The sequence below is a fragment of the Callithrix jacchus genome, chromosome 14 (genome assembly GCF_049354715.1).
Source record: "Callithrix jacchus isolate 240 chromosome 14, calJac240_pri, whole genome shotgun sequence".
Taxonomy (NCBI): Eukaryota; Metazoa; Chordata; class Mammalia; order Primates; family Cebidae; genus Callithrix; species Callithrix jacchus.
Window position 1 is genome coordinate 69,131,446 of NC_133515.1, and position 11,228 is coordinate 69,142,673.

Here is an 11,228-nt window from a genome sequence, read left to right on the forward strand (position 1 = left end):
AAAAAGGAGAAAGAAAAAGAGCAAGGTCTGGAGGGCCAAATGCGCTATGCCCATGCTGCAATTTTATTTTTGCAATATGTTCCATTATATACTTTTCTGAAGTTAATGTTGTTTACGCCAGATCAACATACTTAAGTTACATTAAGCAAGCTACACCCACTAAGTTATGCCCAGTAAGTAAGTTAAGCCCAGTAAGTCAGTTACGCCCAGCAAGTAAGTTACGCCCAGTAAGTACTTAACAATTGTAAGCAAATTACAGTTACGCCCAGTAAGTTATGGTAAGTTACAGTTACACCCAGTAAGTTACAGTAAGTGAGTTACCAAGTGTAAATACTTAAGTTAATATTTTACAATGAAGGTAACAACGGTCCAAAATGAACACAATCAAGCAATAAACCATAAGGAGCCGAAAGTGGACACAATGCCTCCGAAGTCCTCATATCCATAAAGTAATGTCTGTTAATTATTTTTAATAACATAGTCCCTCTCTCGATTCCTGCTTTCCCTCAGCTCCACTCCCCCAACCGGGGATCTGTGTCTGGGCTCAAACTCACCATATGGTGAGGCCCATTTCCTAGGGGCCTCACACAGGAGTGATCCCCACAGATCCCTCAACCATGCGCAGCTAAATTTTTGTTACTGCTTTTGTAGAGATGGGGTCTCACTATGTTGCCCAAGCTGGTCTTGAACTCCTGGGCTCCAGTGATCCTCCTATGTCGGCCTCCCAAAGTGCTGGGATTACAAGTGTGAGCCACCATGCCTGGCTTCCGTCTTGGACTTTTAAGGACATATATCAATCCAAGGGTCTTTACTAAGTACCTGCTACATACTGGATACTAGGGCAGGTGTTCCAGGAAGGATAAATAGATATACAGATAATCCCTACTCTAGCTGGGGAGATGGGCAGATCAATTCAGTCAGTCCTTTATTTAATAATCAGTAGTAAGCATCATGTCATTTGGAGCACTGGGGAAACAAAAAATGACAACATACAGTGGCCTTTTATTGTCAGGATTGGCTAGGTCATGCTGCTGTAACAAGCACTCCCTGTGAAACAACAAAGCTTTCTTCCATGCATGCTCTAAGTCCATGGCAGGTTGGCTGGGAGCTCTGCTTCACATCAGCGTCATTCTCACTCCTGGATCCAGGCTGGCTGAAAAGCCACCATCTGGAACATAGTTGGTCATAGGCAGAGCACAAAGGGATGTCTGGAGGCAATTAAAGGATGTCTTACCCAGGCAATTAAACAGTCCACCTGGAGGCTCATGCCTGTAATCCCAGCATTTTGGGAGGCCCTGGAGGGATGATCATTTGAGCCCAGGAGTTTGAGACCAGGCTGGATAGAGAAACCTCATCTCTACAAAATTATACATATTTTTAAAATAGCTGAGCCTGGTGGGAGGTGCCTATAGTCCCTGCTACCTGGGAGGCTGAGGTGGGAGAATTGCTTGAGAAGGCTGCAGTGAGCCAAGACTGTGCCACTGCACTTCAGCCTAGGCAACAGGGGCAGACCCTGTCCCCCACCTGCCCCCCTCCAAAAAAATCCATCTGGAAGTACTAAACGTCACTTCTGCTCACTAGTTGTTAGCTAGAACTAATCTCATGATCTCGCCTTCCCCAGCCACAGGATCTGGGAAGTTCTACCATCTGTACCAGCAGGGAGCATGGGATGTTTGGTGAATAGCACTAAAGACTGCCATAGACACTATTCTCAAATGACAGGTGAAGAAAAGTAATTCGAGGTAGCAGACAATAAATGACAATCCGCCCACTCAGAAAGCACTGTAAGAACTTAAGGTGGCCATCATCACAATAAGAGCCAGACTGCTTGACCATCCTCCCTCCCCTTTGCTCTGGGTCACTGTGTACAGAAGACTCCAGATGACATGGAGAATCCTGCCTAGTATCAGAACCAGCGGCCGTCCAAGTTCCTTTCCCCTCACCCTCATATGCTTCACACCTCATGGGACATGCAGGTCCTTCAGATCTCTTCAGAACCAAGGCAGCACAAAGCAGGCATTTGGGCCCAACAGAACTGAGAAGACTTATTTGTTATACTCTGGGGGATTTGAGAGATCACCTAGTTTATATTCTTTTTTGGAAACGGAGTCTTGCTTTGTTACCCAGGCTGGAGTCTAGTGGCAAAAAATCTCGTCTCACTGCAACCTCAACCAACCACCCAGATTCAAGCAATTTTCCTGCCTTAGTCTCCTGAGTAGCTGAGATTACAGGCACACACCACCACACCCAGCTAATATATATATATATATATATATATATATATATATATATATATTATTTATTTATTTATTTTTTAAGTACAGACAGGGTTTCACCATATTGGACAGGCTGGTCTCAAACTCCTGACCTCAAGTGATCCACCTGCCTTGGCCTCGCAAAGTGCTGGGATTACAGGCACGAGACACTGCCCAGCCTATATTCTTTATTGTTATTAAGTGAGGAAACTGAGACCTAGAGAAATTAACTGACTTGCCAAAAAAAGGGCAGGGGAAACCCCAAAACACTATTAAGAGGTCTAGACCCAAATCTCATACCTTAAACATTGACGGTTCTTTCTACATTGCCATGCTGAAGCCAGCGCAGCACCATTTAATGATACTAATGTCAATTACATTTTAATTCCTTGGAAATTTTATAAAAATTCCATTTTTATAAACTCAAGGTCTAGATTTGTTTTAATTTATTGGCTCCAAATTAAACGAGCTTCAGCACAGTGCATTATAATAATTCTTTCAATAGTCTATACTATAATATAATAATTCTCAAGGGAACTGTGATATTGATAGAATTCTCGCTTAAGTTCGGTAATAAGAGTCTTTAAAACAAAAAGACTGAAAGACTTTATTGTTCTTCAACCTCTGTGTTTTTGCCTGTCTTCTCCCAACACCAATAGAAGTGTGGAGGTATTTTCGGCGCGTGGTTTGACATACCTGTAACCGAGTGTAACCGCTGCTTCCCAGGCTGCCCCTGTGGCTATTTTACCAATTAGCCGAATGACTGATCTGATTGTTCAGACTAGGTTACGTATCTCTAGCACATTTTGGGTATTTGGTGCTCCATTTCTACTTTTACCTTTCAGATCAACAAGCTGGGGCTAACGCGCAAGGAATATTGCCTTTTGCCACTGAGAAGCATTTAGGTGTAACAGAATGTATAACCAGAATTGCTTCAATCCACGCGTTCTGTTGCAACACTCGTGCTAGGGAGAGACGAGTCTGTCCCGCTTAACCGCGAGACGCTGCCAGGCACCGGCCTCATCCCCTAGCTGAAGCTGTAACTGCTCCCTGAACTCTCCTGCTGCTTCATCCCACGTCCCCGTGGAGTTCCTGCCTCTCCCTACTACACTGCAGTACAGCTATTTGGTACTTGTCTTCGAACCTGCCGCTTCCCTAAAAGTCTTTAAATTTGGAGACCCAGAATGACTCATCTTGGTACTCCTCGTAGCTGGTCCTCCTCGTGGCATGGTAACTGCAACTTCGTGCTCTATTCACGAATTCGGAAATAAGTGTCAAGTCGTCTTCTTGCGGGTCTCTCCCTTCCTTGCCCCAATGAGTGCCTTGAGGATGGGTGGTTCTCTCCTCCACAACCCACACCCCAGCCTGCAGTAACGAAGCCACCGGGCGCTCGCTCTGCTGCTGGGCCGTGCCGCCGGGCCCCGGGCCGCCCCCACCCCGCTCCGCGAGCCGACAGCGCCCTCTGGTGGACTCGGGCGCGCTCGCCCCAGTGGCTCCCGTGGCTCTCGCCGCCTCCTCTGTCTCCGCTCCCTGCGGTACCGGGTTCAGCCCCGGACCGAGCCTGAGGGAAGCGACCCTCCCACGTCCTGCCCTGTCTTGTTTCTCTGTCGTCGGCTACCCGGTCCCTCAGGTCGCCCCAACCCCAGCCGGCTCCGGATGGAGAGGCAAAGGGAGCCTTGGGTCTGAAAAGGAGTCCGGCGCGTGCGCCTGCCATCCCGGCTTAGCGGGGGACGAAGGTCGAGGGTTGGGGGGCAGGCGGCAGCCCCTCTCCTCTGCGCCCCAAGAGACTTCAAGGCTAAAGTTGGAAGGGGCGGCGTTAGGCCCGGCGCCAGGAGGACAGAAAGCAACTCGTGGGGAGAGGGAGTACGAGGGGAGCCACAGTCCCAGGCGAATTCCTAAGGTCCGGGTGCAGAAAAGGGCGGGGGAGGGGGAGGGGAAGAAGGGGACAGGAGTGGAGGGGGCTGGGCTTGAGGCCATTAGGCGAAGGGGCAGAGGGCAGCACGGTGGAAAGGCGGCTCCTTGTCCACTCTAATTCAAGCTGTGTGACTTAGGTTACCTGCGCTCTGGAAGCTTCCCTGGCTCTTAGGTGGAGATAATAGGCTACGCCTGCTCTGTGGATGAATGAACTAATACCCGTTCACAATCTATGGAAGTGTCCCGCACGCGGTACGTGGTCACTGGGACGACAGCAGGGAGCTAGGAGGATAAGCCAAGAGGAAGACCACGCGGCGTGGAACCATGCAATTGTCCCCATGCCCCTCACAGGCAGGGGACAAATGCAGTCACTGGCTATATGTCAAAACTGTGCCCTCAACTCTTTTTTTAAAGCAACTGGGCTTCTCAAAGTTAAGAATTCTGTTCTTATCGCTTCATTAGAGCAACAGGCCATCTATTTGATAGTTAAATCCAAGCTGGGTTCAGGAAAAACAGAGATAAAGAATTTGGGGTCTAGGTTTTGAGGAAGCTAGTACTTGAAGGTAAAGGTATTCTAAGGGCCTCCAGACAGACCACCACTCCTGCATTTTTCTAAATCTGAGGTGAAGGTTGTGGGAAGGGGCCATGCATCCCCACTGCAGGCATCACCTCCAGAATGGGAGGAGCTGGGCATGGGAACAGGTCGGGGCCTGCGCAGACGTTGCTTCTCTTCATCCCAGCACATAGCTGGGCTTTCTTTTCTGAAAGACACAGAAGCCATCAGCTGGGTTTTCCCCTAAACCTGACCAAGGCTTAAGAAGGGAGAAAGAATGTCATTTCTCCATCCCACCAGTTATCATGGAAGCAGGTCCCTGGGCTCTGGCCTCCACCTGTCTCCTGGCTGCACCACCCAGCCCTGATTCCTGAGGGCTCTGCTCTGTGGATCACCCCTCACTTCTCTTCTCTACCCTCATTTCCTCTACCAGTTATTTTCCTCCAGTAAGTCTCAGCCCTTTTAGAAAAATTTGTAACATTTCCTTACCTCACACTTCTGCCCAGCTTCCACTCAACACTCTTGTCTCCAACCTTTCTTAAGTGTTATGTGTTTTCAGTATCCATTTTCTTCCTACCCACTCCCTCCTCAGCCCACATCCTTGGGCTCATTGAAAAGTCTCTCATTTTCATGCTGCCAAAACTCATTTGTGTGGTCTCTACCACTTTGTTTGCAAATGATGGGGTCTCCCCTCTGGCCTTGAAATGCCCCCTTCCCCTAGTTCAAGGACATCTGAGCTCTCCAAGTTTTCTTCCTACTTGCTTGGTGTTTCCTTGTCAGTTTCCTTGGTGTTTCCTCTCCTCTTCGCTTGCCCGTCTTTTAAATGAATCATTATGTTATAGTTACACTGCAGAATTACTTATGTTATATTTACGTAGGACTTGCTCTAGAGCTCCAGGTGTGCTCCTGATGGAGGCTAGAACCCCAGGCGTTGGCCCAGGGAGCCTAGGGCCGCAGTGGTGGGCCTAGGGCAGTCCCAAGCTTCAGGTGAAGTGGTAGGCTAACGGGAGAGGCCGAGGAGAGAGTCAAGGGTTGCTAGGGAGACAGGGAGGCCCAGAAGCTGAATGTGGCAAGGGTTGGGAGGGGGCCTGGAAGCGAAAGCCCCTGGCAGTTACATTACATATAACATAACTAGTGTTATATTTATAATGCAACTATAAGTAGTGCTATGTTATATATATAATGTAACTAATACATAACACATATGTAAATATAAAATAACTATAGTTAACTGTTATATTATATTTACATATGTGTTATGTATTAGTTACATTATAGTCACACTGTTAATGCAGTAACATAAAAGTTATCTTGATGAATCATCAGGTGAGTGACCATAAGGTGCTGACTTTGAAGGAAGGAAAGACGGATCACTGAGGCCTAAAGTGGTAAGGAAAGTCCCTGTGGAAGAAGAGAGGTGGAAAATGAGCATGGACAAGGTGCTAGAAGTTCAGAGGTAGAGAAAAAAAATGGACATTCCTGGTGGAGAAACTTCCTACTAAATACACAGAGGGGTGAACATAAGAGTTAATTCAGTGACTATTAAGCATGTCTTTGGGGCCAGCACTTTGCTAGGCATGGCATAAAAATGAAAAGAAAGATGTGAGCCCCTTGTTTAATTTTTAGTTACTAGTCCCATAAAATGATTAAATAGCAATCTAAGGTAGCATTTGGTAGAGATGAAGACAGTACAAAGAGGCAGAGATCACATGGGCTTCCTGGAAGTGACAAAACCCACGGGCTATCATGATCTGTATGAATTAGGTTAGGCCAACTGCTCTAACACATAGATCCCCAAATGTATAAAAGCTCAAACACAGTAGTCATTTTCTTCACGCTCGTGTAAGAGTATTGGGTAGTTCAATGGATCAAAGGGATGACCCTGTCCTCAGGCTTCCACAGTCACCCTGAAGGTTGTCACCACTAGAACCATTCTGAAAGAGAGCAGATTGCTGGGGAGCAAGTCTGGTGGGGGGAATTTTATGGGCCAAGTCACTCACATCCCATTGGATAGGACTTAATCACATGGTCACATCTAATTCCAGGGAGGCTGGGAAGCATGGCGCTGTAGTGTGCCCAGGAGGAAGAAGAGAGCCTGGCTTTTTGATGAGCAGTGAGCAACATCACCCACTAGGTCCTTCGGGCCTTTGCTGGAGATTAGGATAATGTGTTTGGGTTAACCCTCAGTGCAGATTTAAACCCCTCTCCTTTTTCCTTTCCCTTTCCCCATCTTTCTTATAAAAAAGACTATAAGGACTCTGTGGTGCAAGTGAAGGAGACACAGGTGCAGGTGTGGGCCAAGATGTGGATGATGAAGTGTATGAAGATGCCATGCACTGAGCTAAGTGTGTCTAGAAAGGACATTCTCTTCCAGCTCCTCTCCCTCTACCCATTAAAATGCCAAGCTGCCCTCATCTGTGGTGTGAGTTGTGGCATGATGGGAACCATCTCCTACTGTTTCCTGGGGGGCAGGAGGAGGTCCATTCCCAACCCACAGATGAAAGGTGGTCAAGGTCCTCCCTGCGGGTGACTTAGCATTGCTGCGAAGCGGCAAAGGCTGATACGTGAGTCACCCGGTGCAGGCTTCAGATGTAATAACGGTCAGTACTTGGAACTTTTTAGGGAGCTTTTATATCCATCCTTCCTTTTTTCCCCTCTTCTCAACCACAGTGCAGAACAAGTATTATTCCCATTTTACAGATTAGGCTATTATAACTCAGAGAAAGTAAAGGACTCAAGTGCATTAAATCCCAGAGGAGAGTCTGGTTCTCCAGACCCCTAGACAAGGCTTCCCTCTCATGACCAACCTTTCCCACTTTATCTGTGAAATGAGCTGGTAAGTGTGTTTTGTAATTCCCTGGAATCTGAGTCTCCAAGGAAGCCCCCACGCCCCACCAGGCAAAGGCTACTGCTCCAGCTGGCGGACTGTACAGAGATCCAGGCTCCAGCATCAGGGCCTCCCATGCACTCTCAGCCACTGACCTGGCCTTGGGGCTGCGGAGGTAAAGAGGAGAGTACATTGGCATCAGGATTCAACAGGCAAGGCACTGAACAGGCAAGGCACTGTGCTGCACACAGGGAAACGAAGCCCGAATGCCCCGAGGGGGGCTTACGGCCACTCAGACACCCTGCTGGATGCTTTCTGAGGGGCACAAACTTTACCCCACCCCTGGGTTAGGGTAGATGTCACTCTAGCGTTCACCTCACTGAAGAATTTCCTACTTAACAGTTAGTCTTTTCCCAATGGCTGTCTCCCTCTGCCTCGCCCCTGTCTTCTCTTTCTCTGAGCCTGTTAGACCTCAGGGTTAACTTCTAACAAAGGAAGCTTTTCTGGCTCATTTGTTCTTGCAAATGCAAACATAAGCTCACCAAAAATGCCAAGTTGAGCTTTTTAAAAATATGTATATATATTTTTTTTAATTATACTTTAAGTTCTGGGGTATATGTACAGATATTGCAGGATCGTTACATAGGTATACACATGCCATGGTGGTTTGCTGCCTCCATCCCCCTGTCACCTACATTAGGTATTTCTCCCAATGTTATCGCTCCCCAGTCTCCCTACACCCTGCTATCCCTCCCCAACCTCCCCTCAAAAGACCCCAGTGTGTGATGCTCCCCTCCCTGAGTCCATGTATTCTCATTGTTCAGCACCCACTTATGAATGAGAACATGTGGTGTTTGGTCTTCTGTTCTTGTGTCAGTTTGCTGAGAATAATGGTTTCCAGATTCATCCATGTCCCTGCAAAGGACATGAACTCATCCATTTTATGGCTGCATAGTATACCATGGTGCATATGTGCCACATTTTCTTTATCCAGTCTGTCATTGATGGGCATTTGGGTTGGTTCCACGTCTTTGCTATTGTAAACAGTGCTGCAATGAATGTACGTGTGCATGTGTCTTTATAATAGAATGATTTCTAATCCTTTGGGTATATACCCAGTAATGGGATTGCTAGGTCAAATGGTATTTCTATTTCTAGATCCTTGAGGAATCACCACACTGTCTTCCACAATGGTTGAACTAATTTACACTCCCACCAACAGTGTAAAAGTGTTCCTATTTTTTCCACATCCTCTCCAGCATCTGTTGTCTCCCAATTTTTTAATGATCACCATTCTAACTGGGTGTGAGGTGGTATCTCAATGTGGTTTTGATATGCAATTCTCTAATGACCAGTGATGATGAGCATTTTTTCGTATGTTTGTTGGCTGCATAAATGTCTTCTTTTGAAAAGTGTCTGTTCATATCATTTGCCCACTTTTTGATGGGGTTGTTTGCTTTTTCTTGTAAATCTGTTTTAGTTCTTTGTAGATTCTGGAATATCAGCCCTTTGTCAGATGGGTATCTTGCAAAATTTTTTCCCATTCTGTTGATTGCCAGTTCACTCTAATGATTATTTCTTTTGCTGTGCAGAAGCTCTTAAGTTTAATTAGCTCCGATTTGTCTATTTTGGCTTTTGTTGCCATTGTTTTTGGCATTTTAGCAATTTCTGAGAGATTTTGTCACTATCAGGCCTGCCTTACAAGAGCTCCTGAAGGAAACACTAAACATGGAAAGGAACAATGCCACTGCAAAAACATACCAAATGTTAAAGACCATTGACACAATGAAGAAACTGCATCAACTAACGGGCAAAACAACCAGCTAGCATCAAAATGGCAGGATCAAATTCACACATAACAATATTAACCTTAAATGTAAATGGGCCAAATGCCCCAATCAAAAGATACAGGCTGGCAAATTGGATAAAAAGTCAAGACCCATCAGTGTGCTGTATTCAGGAGACATATCTCATGTGCAAAGACATACATAGACTCAAAATAAAGGGATGGATGAAGATTTACCAAGCAAATGGAGGGCAAAAAAAAGCAGGGGTTGCAATCCTAGTCTCTGATAAAATAGACTTTAAACCAGCAAAGATCAAAAGAGACAAAGAAAGGCATTACATAATGGCAAAAGGATCAATGCAGCGAGAAGAGCTAACGATCCTAAATATATACACACCCAATACAGGAGCACCCAGATACATAAAGCAAGTTCTTAATGACCTACAAAGAGACTTAGATTCCCACACAATAATAGTGGGAGAGTTTAACACTCCACTGTCAATATTAGACAGATCAACGAGATAGAAAATTAACAAGGCTATCCAGGACTTGAACCCAGATCTGGACCAAGTGGATCTAATAGACATCTAAACCAGTCTCCACCCCAAATCCACAGATTGGTCTTCTTGGAGCATTAGAACCAAATATGGGAGCCTTCTCTAGGGCCTGAGATGTCCCAGGAAGCTTGGAGAAACGGTGACAGCCCTGCCGTGGAAAGGGTTCTATTAACCTCTAGGGTGTGGCAGCTCAAGGCTCTGCACTTTGGGACGGTCCCAGGTGTCTCATGATCTAGGAAAGGAAGGAGAAAGATGCTGTCCTCGCTCCCTGAAAACCGTGCCAGTTCCCCTTCCTTGCCTGCGTCCTGCCCGTTACTCCTTCTGCCAGGACTCCCTGGCCCATCCTGTGGGCCTCACCTTAGAAGGGATTTCTTCTAAGTGACTCTCCTGATCCCCATTGGCCCCCAGTACATTTTATTGTCATCACTGTTCTACTTGCTTGTTTCCCAAAAAGCAGAATTACAGTGGTGCTAATAAGGCTTAAGCTTTAGAGCCCTTCATTTGCTGGGCTCCCTCCAAGTATGTAATAGTTTCTATTACATACACTGTCCCTATGGAATTTTTTATTCTTAATTATTTTAGGTCTAGGACTGACAGCTTCCCCTTCCCCACAACGTGGTTCCTGGATAATGGGGTTTTGGTGTGAAAAGTCAGGGCACATAAAGGGATTTGACCTGCGCCCAGTGTCCCACTACATTTGGCTCCAGGACCAGATCTGGGTATCTCTTCATACACTGCTCCTTCCTACAGTGAGATATACAACTGCATGGAGAGATTCAACAAACTTGAAAGATAATATAAATGAAATATAGGAAACAATATGGCTCAGTGATTTCCCCTTTGCAGCCATGTTTTTCCAGCCATTTAACCCACTGGAACCCTAAGGTATGTATCTCTCAGGGTGGTAAAGTAGTAGTTATTTATCTTTGTTTCCACAGAAAAGTGAGACCGAAATGATCTTGAGCCATATCCCTGAGGTGCCAGGGTTGGCAAGTGGCAGACCCAGAGCAGCAGCCTAGGTCCATGTTCTTATCATCCTGGATGCGGCCCTTGTCACCTGTGCTTCAGGGCAGGATTGACGTAAACATTGCTCAAATAAATCCTGCCCCGATTCACTCATCCTGTGAGAATCAGCATGGACATGCCAGATCTGACCCTGCTGTCACAACATTTAGCGTGTCATTGTGGTTTTCTCTAACAAGAACTGAGAAGTGGTCAATGTTTCTCTTGCTTTTTTTTTTTTTTTTTCTGGTGACATCCATACATTCATGTTTGCAGGTTCCAGAGCTTGAAAATTAACAGCAAAGTGGGTGAGATATGCGGAAAGAGGGGGCAG